The sequence below is a fragment of the Eucyclogobius newberryi genome, unplaced genomic scaffold, assembly GCF_026437365.1.
Source record: "Eucyclogobius newberryi isolate DKJ021-1_F unplaced genomic scaffold, fEucNew1.0.hap1 SCAF_36, whole genome shotgun sequence".
In the NCBI taxonomy this organism is placed as follows: Eukaryota; Metazoa; Chordata; class Actinopteri; order Gobiiformes; family Gobiidae; genus Eucyclogobius; species Eucyclogobius newberryi.
Window position 1 is genome coordinate 991,172 of NW_027316012.1, and position 12,442 is coordinate 1,003,613.

The window sequence follows — 12,442 nt, forward strand, 5'->3', positions numbered from 1 at the left end:
TGCCCGGCCAGGGAGCACCTTCTGCGGGTCGGAGGCTCCGGGTCGGAGCCCCTGGAGCCTGGAGCCCTCACCGGGCCCCGAACTCGGCTGCCGGAGGCAGTGCAGTGCCTCATGGATAAAAGGGCACCCAGCCGGTCTCGAACTCGCGTGAGGCGGAGCAGGGATCATCCACCCCGCACACGGCCAGACTTTGCCCGGCCAGGGAGCACCTTCTGCGGGTCAGAGGCTCCGGGTCGGAGCCCCTGGAGCCTGGAGCCCTCACCGGGCCCCGAACTCGGCTGCCGGAGGCAGTGCAGTGCCTCATGGATAAAAGGGCACCCAGCCGGTCTCGAACTCGCGTGAGGCGGAGCAGGGATCATCCACCCCGCACACGGCCAGACTTTGCCCGGCCAGGGAGCACCTTCTGCGGGTCGGAGGCTCCGGGTCGGAGCCCCTGGAGCCTGGAGCCCTCACCGGGCCCCGAACTCGGCTGCCGGAGGCAGTGCAGTGCCTCATGGATAAAAGGGCACCCAGCCGGTCTCGAACTCGCGTGAGGCGGAGCAGGGATCATCCACCCCGCACACGGCCAGACTTTGCCCGGCCAGGGAGCACCTTCTGCGGGTCGGAGGCTCCGGGTCGGAGCCCCTGGAGCCTGGAGCCCTCACCGGGCCCCGAACTCGGCTGCCGGAGGAAGTGCAGTGCCTCATGGATAAAAGGGCACCCAGCCGGTCTCGAACTCGCGTGAGGCGGAGCAGGGATCATCCACCCCGCACACGGCCAGACTTTGCCCGGCCAGGGAGCACCTTCTGCGGGTCGGAGGCTCCGGGTCGGAGCCCCTGGAGCCTGGAGCCCTCACCGGGCCCCGAACTCGGCTGCCGGAGGCAGTGCAGTGCCTCATGGAGAAAAGGGCACCCAGCCGGTCTCGAACTCGCGTGAGGCGGAGCAGGGATCATCCACCCCGCACACGACCAGACTTTGCCCGGGGAAGGGCCACTCTGGCTGGGCATGGCCCCCACTGAGCACCCCCTGGAACCCCTGGAGCCCCCGGAGCACCTCCAGAGCCACCCCCCACTCCTCCAGACTCTGCCCGGGGAAGGGCCACTCTGGCTGGGCATGGCCTCCGCCGAGCACCCCCTGGAGCCCCCGGAGCACCTCCAGAGCCACCCCCCACTCCTCCAGACTCTGCCCGGGGAAGGGACACTCTGGCTGGGCATGGCCTCCACTGAGCACCCCCTGAAGCCCCCGGAGCACCTCCAGAGCCACCCCCCACTCTCCCCAGACTATGCCCGGGGAAGGGACACTCTGGCTGGGCATGGCCTCCACTGAGCACCCCCTGGAGCCCCCGGAGCACCTCCAGAGCCACCCCCCACTCTCCCCAGACTATGCCCGGGGAAGGGCCACTCTGGCTGGGCATGGCCTCCGCCGAGCACCCCCTGGAGCCCCCGGAGCACCTCCAGAGCCACCCCCCACTCCTCCAGACTCTGCCCGGGGAAGGGACACTCTGGCTGGGCATGGCCTCCACTGAGCACCCTCTGGAGCCCCCAGAGCACCTCCAGAGCCACCCCCCACTCTCCCCAGACTATGCCCGGGGAAGGGCCACTCTGGCTGGGCATGGCCTCCGCTGAGCACCCCCTGGAGCCCCCGGAGCACCTCCAGAGCCACCCCCCACTCTCCCCAGACTCACCCCGGGGAAGGGCCACTCTGGCTGGGCATGGCCTCCGCTGAGCACCCCCTGGAACCCCTGGAGCCCCCGGAGCACCTCCAGAGCCACCCCCCACTCCTCCAGACTCTGCCCGGGGAAGGGACACTCTGGCTGGGCATGGCCTCCACTGAGCACCCCCTGGAGCCCCCGGAGCACCTCCAGAGCCACCCCCCACTCTCCCCAGACTATGCCCGGGGAAGGGCCACTCTGGCTGGGCATGGCCTCCGCCGAGCACCCCCTGGAGCCCCCGGAGCACCTCCAGAGCCACCCCCCACTCCTCCAGACTCTGCCCGGGGAAGGGACACTCTGGCTGGGCATGGCCTCCACTGAGCACCCCCTGGAGCCCCCGGTGCACCTCCAGAGCCACCCCCCACTCTCCCCAGACTATGCCCGGGGAAGGGCCACTCTGGCTGGGCATGGCCTCCGCCGAGCACCCCCTGGAGCCCCCGGAGCACCTCCAGAGCCACCCCCCACTCCTCCAGACTCTGCCCGGGGAAGGGACACTCTGGCTGGGCATGGCCTCCACTGAGCACCCCCTGGAGCCCCCGGAGCACCTCCAGAGCCACCCCCCACTCTCCCCAGACTATGCCCGGGGAAGGGCCACTCTGGCTGGGCATGGCCTCCGCCGAGCACCCCCTGGAGCCCCCGGAGCACCTCCAGAGCCACCCCCCACTCCTCCAGACTCTGCCCGGGGAAGGGACACTCTGGCTGGGCATGGCCTCCACTGAGCACCCCCTGGAGCCCCCGGAGCACCTCCAGAGCCACCCCCCACTCTCCCCAGACTATGCCCGGGGAAGGGCCACTCTGGCTGGGCATGGCCTCCGCCGAGCACCCCCTGGAGCCCCCGGAGCACCTCCAGAGCCACCCCCCACTCCTCCAGACTCTGCCCGGGGAAGGGACACTCTGGCTGGGCATGGCCTCCACTGAGCACCCCCTGGAGCCCTCGGAGCACCTCCAGAGCCACCCCCCACTCTCCCCAGACTATGCCCGGGGAAGGGCCACTCTGGCTGGGCATGGCCTCCGCCGAGCACCCCCTGGAGCCCCCGGAGCACCTCCAGAGCCACCCCCCACTCCTCCAGACTCTGCCCGGGGAAGGGACACTCTGGCTGGGCATGGCCTCCACTGAGCACCCCCTGGAGCCCCCGGAGCACCTCCAGAGCCACCCCCCACTCTCCCCAGACTATGCCCGGGGAAGGGCCACTCTGGCTGGGCATGGCCTCCGCCGAGCACCCCCTGGAGCCCGCGGAGCACCTCCAGAGCCACCCCCCACTCCTCCAGACTCTGCCCGGGGAAGGGACACTCTGGCTGGGCATGGCCTCCACTGAGCACCCCCTGGAGCCCCCGGAGCACCTCCAGAGCCACCCCCCACTCTCCCCAGACTATGCCCGGGGAAGGGCCACTCTGGCTGGGCATGGCCTCCGCCGAGCACCCCCTGGAGCCCCCGGAGCACCTCCAGAGCCACCCCCCACTCCTCCAGACTCTGCCCGGGGAAGGGACACTCTGGCTGGGCATGGCCTCCACTGAGCACCCCCTGGAGCCCCCGGAGCACCTCCAGAGCCACCCCCCACTCTCCCCAGACTATGCTCGGGGAAGGGCCACTCTGGCTGGGCATGGCCTCCGCCGAGCACCCCCTGGAGCCCCCGGAGCACCTCCAGAGCCACCCCCCACTCCTCCAGACTCTGCCCGGGGAAGGGACACTCTGGCTGGGCATGGCCTCCACTGAGCACCCCCTGGAGCCCCCGGAGCACCTCCAGAGCCACCCCCCACTCTCCCCAGACTATGCCCGGGGAAGGGCCACTCTGGCTGGGCATGGCCTCCGCCGAGCACCCCCTGGAGCCCCCGGAGCACCTCCAGAGCCACCCCCCACTCCTCCAGACTCTGCCCGGGGAAGGGACACTCTGGCTGGGCATGGCCTCCACTGAGCACCCCCTGAAGCCCCCGGAGCACCTCCAGAGCCACCCCCCACTCTCCCCAGACTATGCCCGGGGAAGGGCCACTCTGGCTGGGCATGGCCTCCACTGAGCACCCCCTGGAGCCCCCGGAGCACCTCCAGAGCCACCCCCCACTCTCCCCAGACTATGCCCGGGGAAGGGCCACTCTGGCTGGGCATGGCCTCCGCCGAGCACCCCCTGGAACCCCTGGAGCCCCTCCAGAGCCACCCCCCACTCCTCCAGACTCACCCCGGGGAAGGGCCACTCTGGCTGGGCATGGCCTCCGCCGAGCACCCCCTGGAGCCCCCGGAGCACCTCCAGAGCCACCCCCCACTCCTCCAGACTCTGCCCGGGGAAGGGACACTCTGGCTGGGCATGGCCTCCACTGAGCACCCCCTTAAGCCCCCGGAGCACCTCCAGAGCCACCCCCCACTCTCCCCAGACTATGCCCGGGGAAGGGCCACTCTGGCTGGGCATGGCCTCCACTGAGCACCCCCTGGAGCCCCCGGAGCACCTCCAGAGCCACCCCCCACTCTCCCCAGACTATGCCCGGGGAAGGGCCACTCTGGCTGGGCATGGCCTCCGCCGAGCACCCCCTGGAACCCCTGGAGCCCCTCCAGAGCCACCCCCCACTCCTCCAGACTCACCCCGGGGAAGGGCCACTCTGGCTGGGCATGGCCTCCGCCGAGCACCCCCCTGGAACCCCTGGAGCCCCTCCAGAGCCACCCCCCACTCCTCCAGACTCACCCCGGGGAAGGGCAACTCTGGCTGGGCATGGCCTCCGCTGAGCACCCCCTGGAACCCCTGGAGCCCCCGGAGCACCTCCAGAGCCACCCCCCACTCCTCCAGACTCTGCCCGGGGAAGGGCCACTCTGGCTGGGCATGGCCTCCACTGAGCACCCCCTGGAGCCCCCGGAGCACCTCCAGAGCCACCCCCCACTCTCCCCAGACTATGCCCGGGGAAGGGCCACTCTGGCTGGGCATGGCCTCCGCCGAGCACCCCCTGGAACCCCTGGAGCACCTCTAGAGCCACCCCCCACTCTCCCCAGACTATGCCCGGGGAAGGGCCACTCTGGCTGGGCATGGCCTCCACTGAGCACCCCCTGGAGCCCCCGGAGCACCTCCAGAGCCACCCCCCACTCTCCCCAGACTATGCCCGGGGAAGGGCCACTCTGGCTGGGCATGGCCTCCGCCGAGCACCCCCTGGAACCCCTGGAGCCCCTCCAGAGCCACCCCCCACTCCTCCAGACTCACCCCGGGGAAGGGCCACTCTGGCTGGGCATGGCCTCCGCCGAGCACCCCCTGGAGCCCCCGGAGCACCTCCAGAGCCACCCCCCACTCCTCCAGACTCTGCCCGGGGAAGGGACACTCTGGCTGGGCATGGCCTCCACTGAGCACCCCCTTAAGCCCCCGGAGCACCTCCAGAGCCACCCCCCACTCTCCCCAGACTATGCCCGGGGAAGGGCCACTCTGGCTGGGCATGGCCTCCACTGAGCACCCCCTGGAGCCCCCGGAGCACCTCCAGAGCCACCCCCCACTCTCCCCAGACTATGCCCGGGGAAGGGCCACTCTGGCTGGGCATGGCCTCCGCCGAGCACCCCCTGGAACCCCTGGAGCCCCTCCAGAGCCACCCCCCACTCCTCCAGACTCACCCCGGGGAAGGGCCACTCTGGCTGGGCATGGCCTCCGCCGAGCACCCCCCTGGAACCCCTGGAGCCCCTCCAGAGCCACCCCCCACTCCTCCAGACTCACCCCGGGGAAGGGCAACTCTGGCTGGGCATGGCCTCCGCTGAGCACCCCCTGGAACCCCTGGAGCCCCCGGAGCACCTCCAGAGCCACCCCCCACTCCTCCAGACTCTGCCCGGGGAAGGGCCACTCTGGCTGGGCATGGCCTCCACTGAGCACCCCCTGGAGCCCCCGGAGCACCTCCAGAGCCACCCCCCACTCTCCCCAGACTATGCCCGGGGAAGGGCCACTCTGGCTGGGCATGGCCTCCGCCGAGCACCCCCTGGAACCCCTGGAGCCCCCGGAGCACCTCCAGAGCCACCCCCCACTCCTCCAGACTCTGCCCGGGGAAGGGCCACTCTGGCTGGGCATGGCCTCCACTGAGCACCCCCTGGAGCCCCCGGAGCACCTCCAGAGCCACCCCCCACTCTCCCCAGACTATGCCCGGGGAAGGGCCACTCTGGCTGGGCATGGCCTCCACCGAGCACCCCCTGGAACCCCTGGAGCCCCCGGAGCACCTCCAGAGCCACCCCCCACTCCTCCAGACTCTGCACGGGGAAGGGACACTCTGGCTGGGCATAGCCTCCACTGAGCACCCCCTGGAGCCCCCGGAGCACCTCCAGAGCCACCCCCCACTCTCCCCAGACTATGCCCGGGGAAGGGCCACTCTGGCTGGGCATGGCCTCCGCCGAGCACCCCCTGGAACCCCTGGAGCCCCTCCAGAGCCACCCCCCACTCCTCCAGACTCACCCCGGGGAAGGGCAACTCTGGCTGGGCATGGCCCCCACTGAGCACCCCCTGGAACCCCTGGAGCCCCCGGAGCACCTCCAGAGCCACCCCCCACTCTCCCCAGATTCTGCCCGGGGAAGGGCCACTCTGGCTGGGCATGGCCTCCGCCGAGCACCCCCTGGAACCCCTGGAGCCCCTCCAGAGCCACCCCGCATTCCCCCAAACTCAGTCTGGGGACGGGCCACTCTTCCCCGGGTTGCAGGCTCTGGGACTCCGGGGATGACCACCGGGGACCAGGCCCTCCCTTCGAACCCGGGGACCCACACTTAAGCACCCCCACACGGGCTACACACCCTTGTTTCAGCCCCCTGGAGGTCCGTGCCCTTGGTACTATACCATGGAAGTCCGTGCCCTTGGTACTCCGACTGGAGTACCAAGGGAACGGCCCAGCACTCACCACAGAGGCTCGCGCCGGCCCCGGCCCACCTTTCGTCCCCGGGTACCCACACTTAAGCACCCCAACACGAGCTACACACCCTTGGTGCAGCCCCCTCGAAGTCCGTGCCCTTGGTACTCTGAGCCACTTTAAAAGATAAAAAGCACCAGGACCCCAAGGCCCTGGCTCCCCTGTCCCCTACACCACACTTGGAGGCAGGGCCCTTGCCCTCCACTGGCTGCCCCCGCGCCCAATGTACTCCATAACCGAAGAAGAGAGGGGGACCCGGAGGCCGGCCTACTAGGGTAACAGGTTTAATTTAGAGCCGGGGCTCTGGACCACAAATGCCAACAACCCCGCAGTGCGCAGGAGCCTTCGAAGCTGGATGAAACCAGAACGGGGCCCTACGATGGCGGTGACCAGCCAGTTGATAGCAAAGTGAGCCCTGGACAGGAGCTGCATTTGACAAACTCAGAGACGAGGAAGGGACCGGAGTCGGACCAAATATATCATCTGGCGCTGTGTCCAGCGTGAGGGTGAGCCAGCGCAAATCAGGACCACAAATGCCAACAACCCCGCAGTGCGCAGGAGCCTTCGAAGCTGGATGAAACCAGAACGGGGCCCTACGATGGCGGTGACCAGCCAGTTGATAGCAAAGTGAGCCCTGGACAGGCGCTGCATTTGACAAACTCAGAGACGAGGAAGGGACCGGAGTCGGACCAAATATATCATCTGGCGCTGTGTCCAGCGTAAGGGTGAGCCAGCGCAAATCAGGACCACAAATGCCAACAACCCCGCAGTGCGCAGGAGCCTTCGAAGCTGGATGAAACCAGAACGGGGCCCTACGATGGCGGTGACCAGCCAGTTGATAGCAAAGTGAGCCCTGGACAGGAGCTGCATTTGACAAACTCAGAGACGAGGAAGGGACCGGAGTCGGACCAAATATATCATCTGGCGCTGTGTCCAGCGTGAGGGTGAGCCAGCGCAAATCAGGACCACAAATGCCAACAACCCCGCAGTGCGCAGGAGCCTTCGAAGCTGGATGAAACCAGAACGGGGCCCTACGATGGCGGTAACCAGCCAGTTGATAGCAAAGTGAGCCCTGGACAGGCGCTGCATTTGACAAACTCAGAGACGAGGAAGGGACCGGAGTCGGACCAAATATATCATCTGGCGCTGTGTCCAGCGTAAGGGTGAGCCAGCGCAAATCAGGACCACAAATGCCAACAACCCCGCAGTGCGCAGGAGCCTTCGAAGCTGGATGAAACCAGAACGGGGCCCTACGATGGCGGTGACCAGCCAGTTGATAGCAAAGTGAGCCCTGGACAGGCGCTGCATTTGACAAACTCAGAGACGAGGAAGGGACCGGAGTCGGACCAAAAATATGCGCCGGCCCTGCCCCCCGCCCCGCGCAGAGCCATCGGACACGTTGAGGCTGAAGGGGACTGGCGCAGAGCCCTTGGGCCCAGGGGCTAAGCGCAGCCATCATCCTTCAAGCCGCGCCTCCTGCTGCGCGGGGGTGAGTGACAATGGGCTCGGACTGTGGTTCCGTCGGACGCGTTGAGGCTGAAGGAGACTGGCGCAGAGCCCCTGTAACAGGGGCTAAGCGCAGCCATCATCCTCCAAGCCGCGCGTCCTTCAGTGCGGGGGTGAGTGACAGTGGGCCTGGACTGTTGTTCCACCGGACGCGTTGAGGCTGAAGGGGACTGGTGCAGAGCCCCTGTGCCAGGGGCTAAGCGCAGCCATCATCCTCCAAGCCGCGCGTCCTTCTGCGCAGGGGTGAGTGACAGTGGACCCGGACTGTGTTCCCACCGGACGCGTTGAGGCTGAAGGGGACTGGCTCAGAGCCCCTGGCACAGGGGCTAAGCACAGCCATCATCCTTCAAGCCGCGCGTCCTTCAGTGCGGGGGTGAGTGACAGAGGGCCTGGACTGTTGTTCCACCGGACGCGTTGAGGCTGAAGGGGACTGGTGCAGAGCCCCTGTGCCAGGGGCTAAGCGCAGCCATCATCCTCCAAGCCGCGCGTCCTTCTGCGCAGGGGTGAGTGACAATGGACCCGGACTGTGTTCCCACCGGACGCGTTGAGGCTGAAGGGGACTGGCTCAGAGCCCCTGGCACAGGGGCTAAGCGCAGCCATCATCCTCCAAGCCGCGCGTCCTTCAGTGCGGGGGTGAGTGACAGTGGGCCTGGACTGTTGTTCCACCGGACGCGTTGAGGCTGAAGGGGACTGGTGCAGAGCCCCTGTGCCAGGGGCTAAGCGCAGCCATCATCCTCCAAGTCGCGCGTCCTTCTGCGCAGGGGTGAGTGACAGTGGACCCGGACTGTGTTCCCACCGGACGCGTTGAGGCTGAAGGGGACTGGCTCAGAGCCCCTGGCACAGGGGCTAAGCACAGCCATCATCCTTCAAGCCGCGCGTCCTTCAGTGCGGGGGTGAGTGACAGAGGGCCTGGACTGTTGTTCCACCGGACGCGTTGAGGCTGAAGGGGACTGGTGCAGAGCCCCTGTGCCAGGAGCTAAGCGCAGCCATCATCCTCCAAGCCGCGCGTCCTTCTGCGCAGGGGTGAGTGACAATGGACCCGGACTGTGTTCCCACCGGACGCGTTGAGGCTGAAGGGGACTGGCTCAGAGCCCCTGGCACAGGGGCTAAGCGCAGCCATCATCCTTCAAGCCGCGCGTCCTTCAGTGCGGGTGTGAGTGACGGTCCCATCTCCGGAGACAAGGGGCCAGGCGCGGGGGAAGCCAGTCAGACTGAAGCCCCGCGCCTGGTGGGACCTCTGTCTCGGCTTCGCTTCCAACGTGTCCGGCGTGAGGTTAGCCGGAGCAAACCACAGCCGCAAAATGTAAACAAACCCGCAGTGCGCAGGAGCCTTCGAAGCTGGATAAAACCAGAACGGGGCCCTACGATGGCGGGTCTTGAGTGCCAATAGACCAAGCTCCTTGTCTGGTATACATAGAACCATGATTTGTACCATTTTCATGGTTGATTCACGGATGATCCCTGCTCCGCCTCACGCGAGTTGGACGGCTGGGTGCCTTTTATCCATGAGGCACTGCACTGCCTCCGGCAGCCGAGTTCGGGGCCCGGTGAGGGCTCCAGGCTCCAGGGGCTCCGACCCGGAGCCTCCGACCCGCAGAAGGTGCTCCCTGGCCGGGCAAAGTCTGGCCGTATGCGGGGTGGATGGCCCTGGGTCTGGGCGGCGCTAAGATCACGGAGTGGGTCACCTCCGCGTACAGCCCGTGGTCAGCGTGACACCGTGCTCTGCCCCGAGCAATCAGAGCAAACAGGAAGCTTCTGGAAGTGCCCGGGAGTCTGGTAAAATCAAGCCGAAAATAGACCCTCTCATGCCGGGTCTGAGCGGCACTTAGAGCCCGGAGGAGCGCGGAGCGCGGGGCTACATTCAGAGGCTCCGTGATCCGCCTTACAACCAGCTCTCACCTCCGCGTACAGCCCGTGGTCAGCGTGACACCGTGCTCTGCCCCGAGCAATCAGAGCAAACAGGAAGCTTCTGGAAGTGCCCGGGAGTCTGGTAAAATCAAGCCGAAAATAGACCCTCTCATGCCGGGTCTGAGCGGCGCTTAGAGCCCGGTGGAGCGCGGAGCGCGGGGCTCCATTCAGAGGCTCCGTGATCCGCCTTACAACCAGCTCTCACCTCCGCGTACAGCCCGTGGTCAGCGTGACACCGTGCTCTGCCCCGAGCAATCAGAGCAAACAGGAAGCTTCTGGAAGTGCCCGGGAGTCTGGTAAAATCAAGCCGAAAATAGACCCTCTCATGCCGGGTCTGAGCGGCGCTTAGAGCCCGGTGGAGCGCGGAGCGCGGGGCTCCATTCAGAGGCTCCGTGATCCGACGCTCACCTCCGCACCTCCGAACCATGACTTGACATTACGGCTGTGAAGGAGCCTTGGAAGCTGGATAAAACCAGAACGGGGCCCATCGATCGCGGTTCTCGTGTGCCCGTCAAACGAGCTCCTTGCCCGGTATCCGCACAACCAGGAAATGTACCTGTTTCGATTGCGAAAAACGTCATTCTCAAAAACCGCCCGCCCCTCCCTCCCAGCATTACCATTTTGCACATTCCGCGTGAGAGCAGCGTAAGAATTTCTCGGGAGCAGCGTGATTTAGCCCGGGAATTTTGAGCTGAACGCTTATTCCCACGAGCCCAAAAAACGACTAAGTCCAACGGTATATAGTGTACTATTGCCGAAAAACGACAGAGTCGCTCTGGTATAGTGTACTATTGCCGAAAAATGACAGAGTCTTTTCAGGTATAGTGTACTATTTCGGTTTTTACTCTAAGTCCCTCAGGGGCATATGGTGCTATACTATGATGGTCAGATCACCTCCAGGCCCCAGGGGAGTGCTTTTCTGGGGGCAAACAGTGCACTGATGATGGGGGATTATTTCATTTTGCTCATTTTGGTGTTTTTTCACATTTTAACCCATTTTCACCCCATTTGCTCACAACTTCATACTACGGCCCGGAAAAACGACAGAGTCGCTCGGGTATAGTGTACTATTGCCGAAAAATGACAGAGTCTTTTCAGGTATAGTGTACTATTTCGGTTTTTACTCTAAGTCCCTCAGGGGCATATGGTGCTATACTCTGATGGTCAGATCACCTCCAGGCCCCAGGGGAGTGCTTTTCTGGGGGCAAACAGTGCACTGATGATGGGGGATTATTTCATTTTGCTCATTTTGGTGTTTTTTCACATTTTAACCCATTTTCACCCCTTTTGCTCACAACTTCATACTACGGCCCGGAAAAACGACAGAGTCCCTCGGGTATAGTGTACTATTGCAGAAAAACGACAGAGTCTTTTCAGGCATAGTGTACTATTTCGGTTTTTACTCTAAGTCCCTCAGGGGCATATGGTGCTATAGTCTGATGGTCAGATCACCTCCAGGCCCCATTGGAGTGCTTTTCTGGGGGCAAACAGTGCACTGATGATGGGGGATTATTTAATTTTGCTCATTTTGGTGTTTTTTCACATTTTAACCCATTTTCACCCCTTTTGCTCACAACTTCATACTACGGCCCGGAAAAACGACAGAGTCCCTCGGGTATAGTGTACTATTGCCGAAAAACGACAGAGTCCCTCGGGTATAGTGTACTATTGCCGAAAAACGACAGAGTCCCTCGGGTATAGTGTACTATTGCCGAAAAACGACAGAGTCCCTCGGGTATAGTGTACTATTGCCGAAAAACGACAGAGTCCCTCGGGTATAGTGTACTATTGCCGAAAAACGACAGAGTCCCTCGGGTATAGTGTACTATTGCCGAAAAACGACAGAGTCCCTCGGGTATAGTGTACTATTGCCGAAAAACGACAGAGTCCCTCGGGTATAGTGTACTATTGGCTGGAAGCTCGGTTTTTTTTCTAAGACCAGCAGGGGTATATGGTACTATATTCTGGTGGTCAGATCACCTCCAGGCCCCAGGGGAGTGCTTTTCTGGGGGCAAACTGTGCACTGATGATGGGGGATTATTTCATTTTGCTCATTTTGGTGTTTTTTCACATTTTAACCCATTTTCACCCCTTTTGCTCACATCTTCAAACTCGGGCCCTGATTACAAGTTCTGACCAAATGATGACAAACACGGTATTTATTATGTATTTTTTTCATTTTTTTTATTTTTCCAACTTATACATCCATCATTGGTGCCAGGCAGGTTGTGGAGAAAGCAGTGAAGAAAGGAGAGAGCCATCACAGAAAAGATGTCCATCCAGGGTCAAGGTACCCTGCACTTTTACATATCCAAATGACAGCATTTAAAGTTTTTTAGCGTATGGTATCTCTCGTTGCATGGAACCGCACAGAGGCCAACGCCACACTGACGGCACCTGTACTTTGTTTGCCGCCTGCCTTTGGTACGAGAGCGGTCAGAGCACACGGCGCAGTCTGGACGTCCCTCTGCTTGACAAAGCCAATGACGCTCTGTG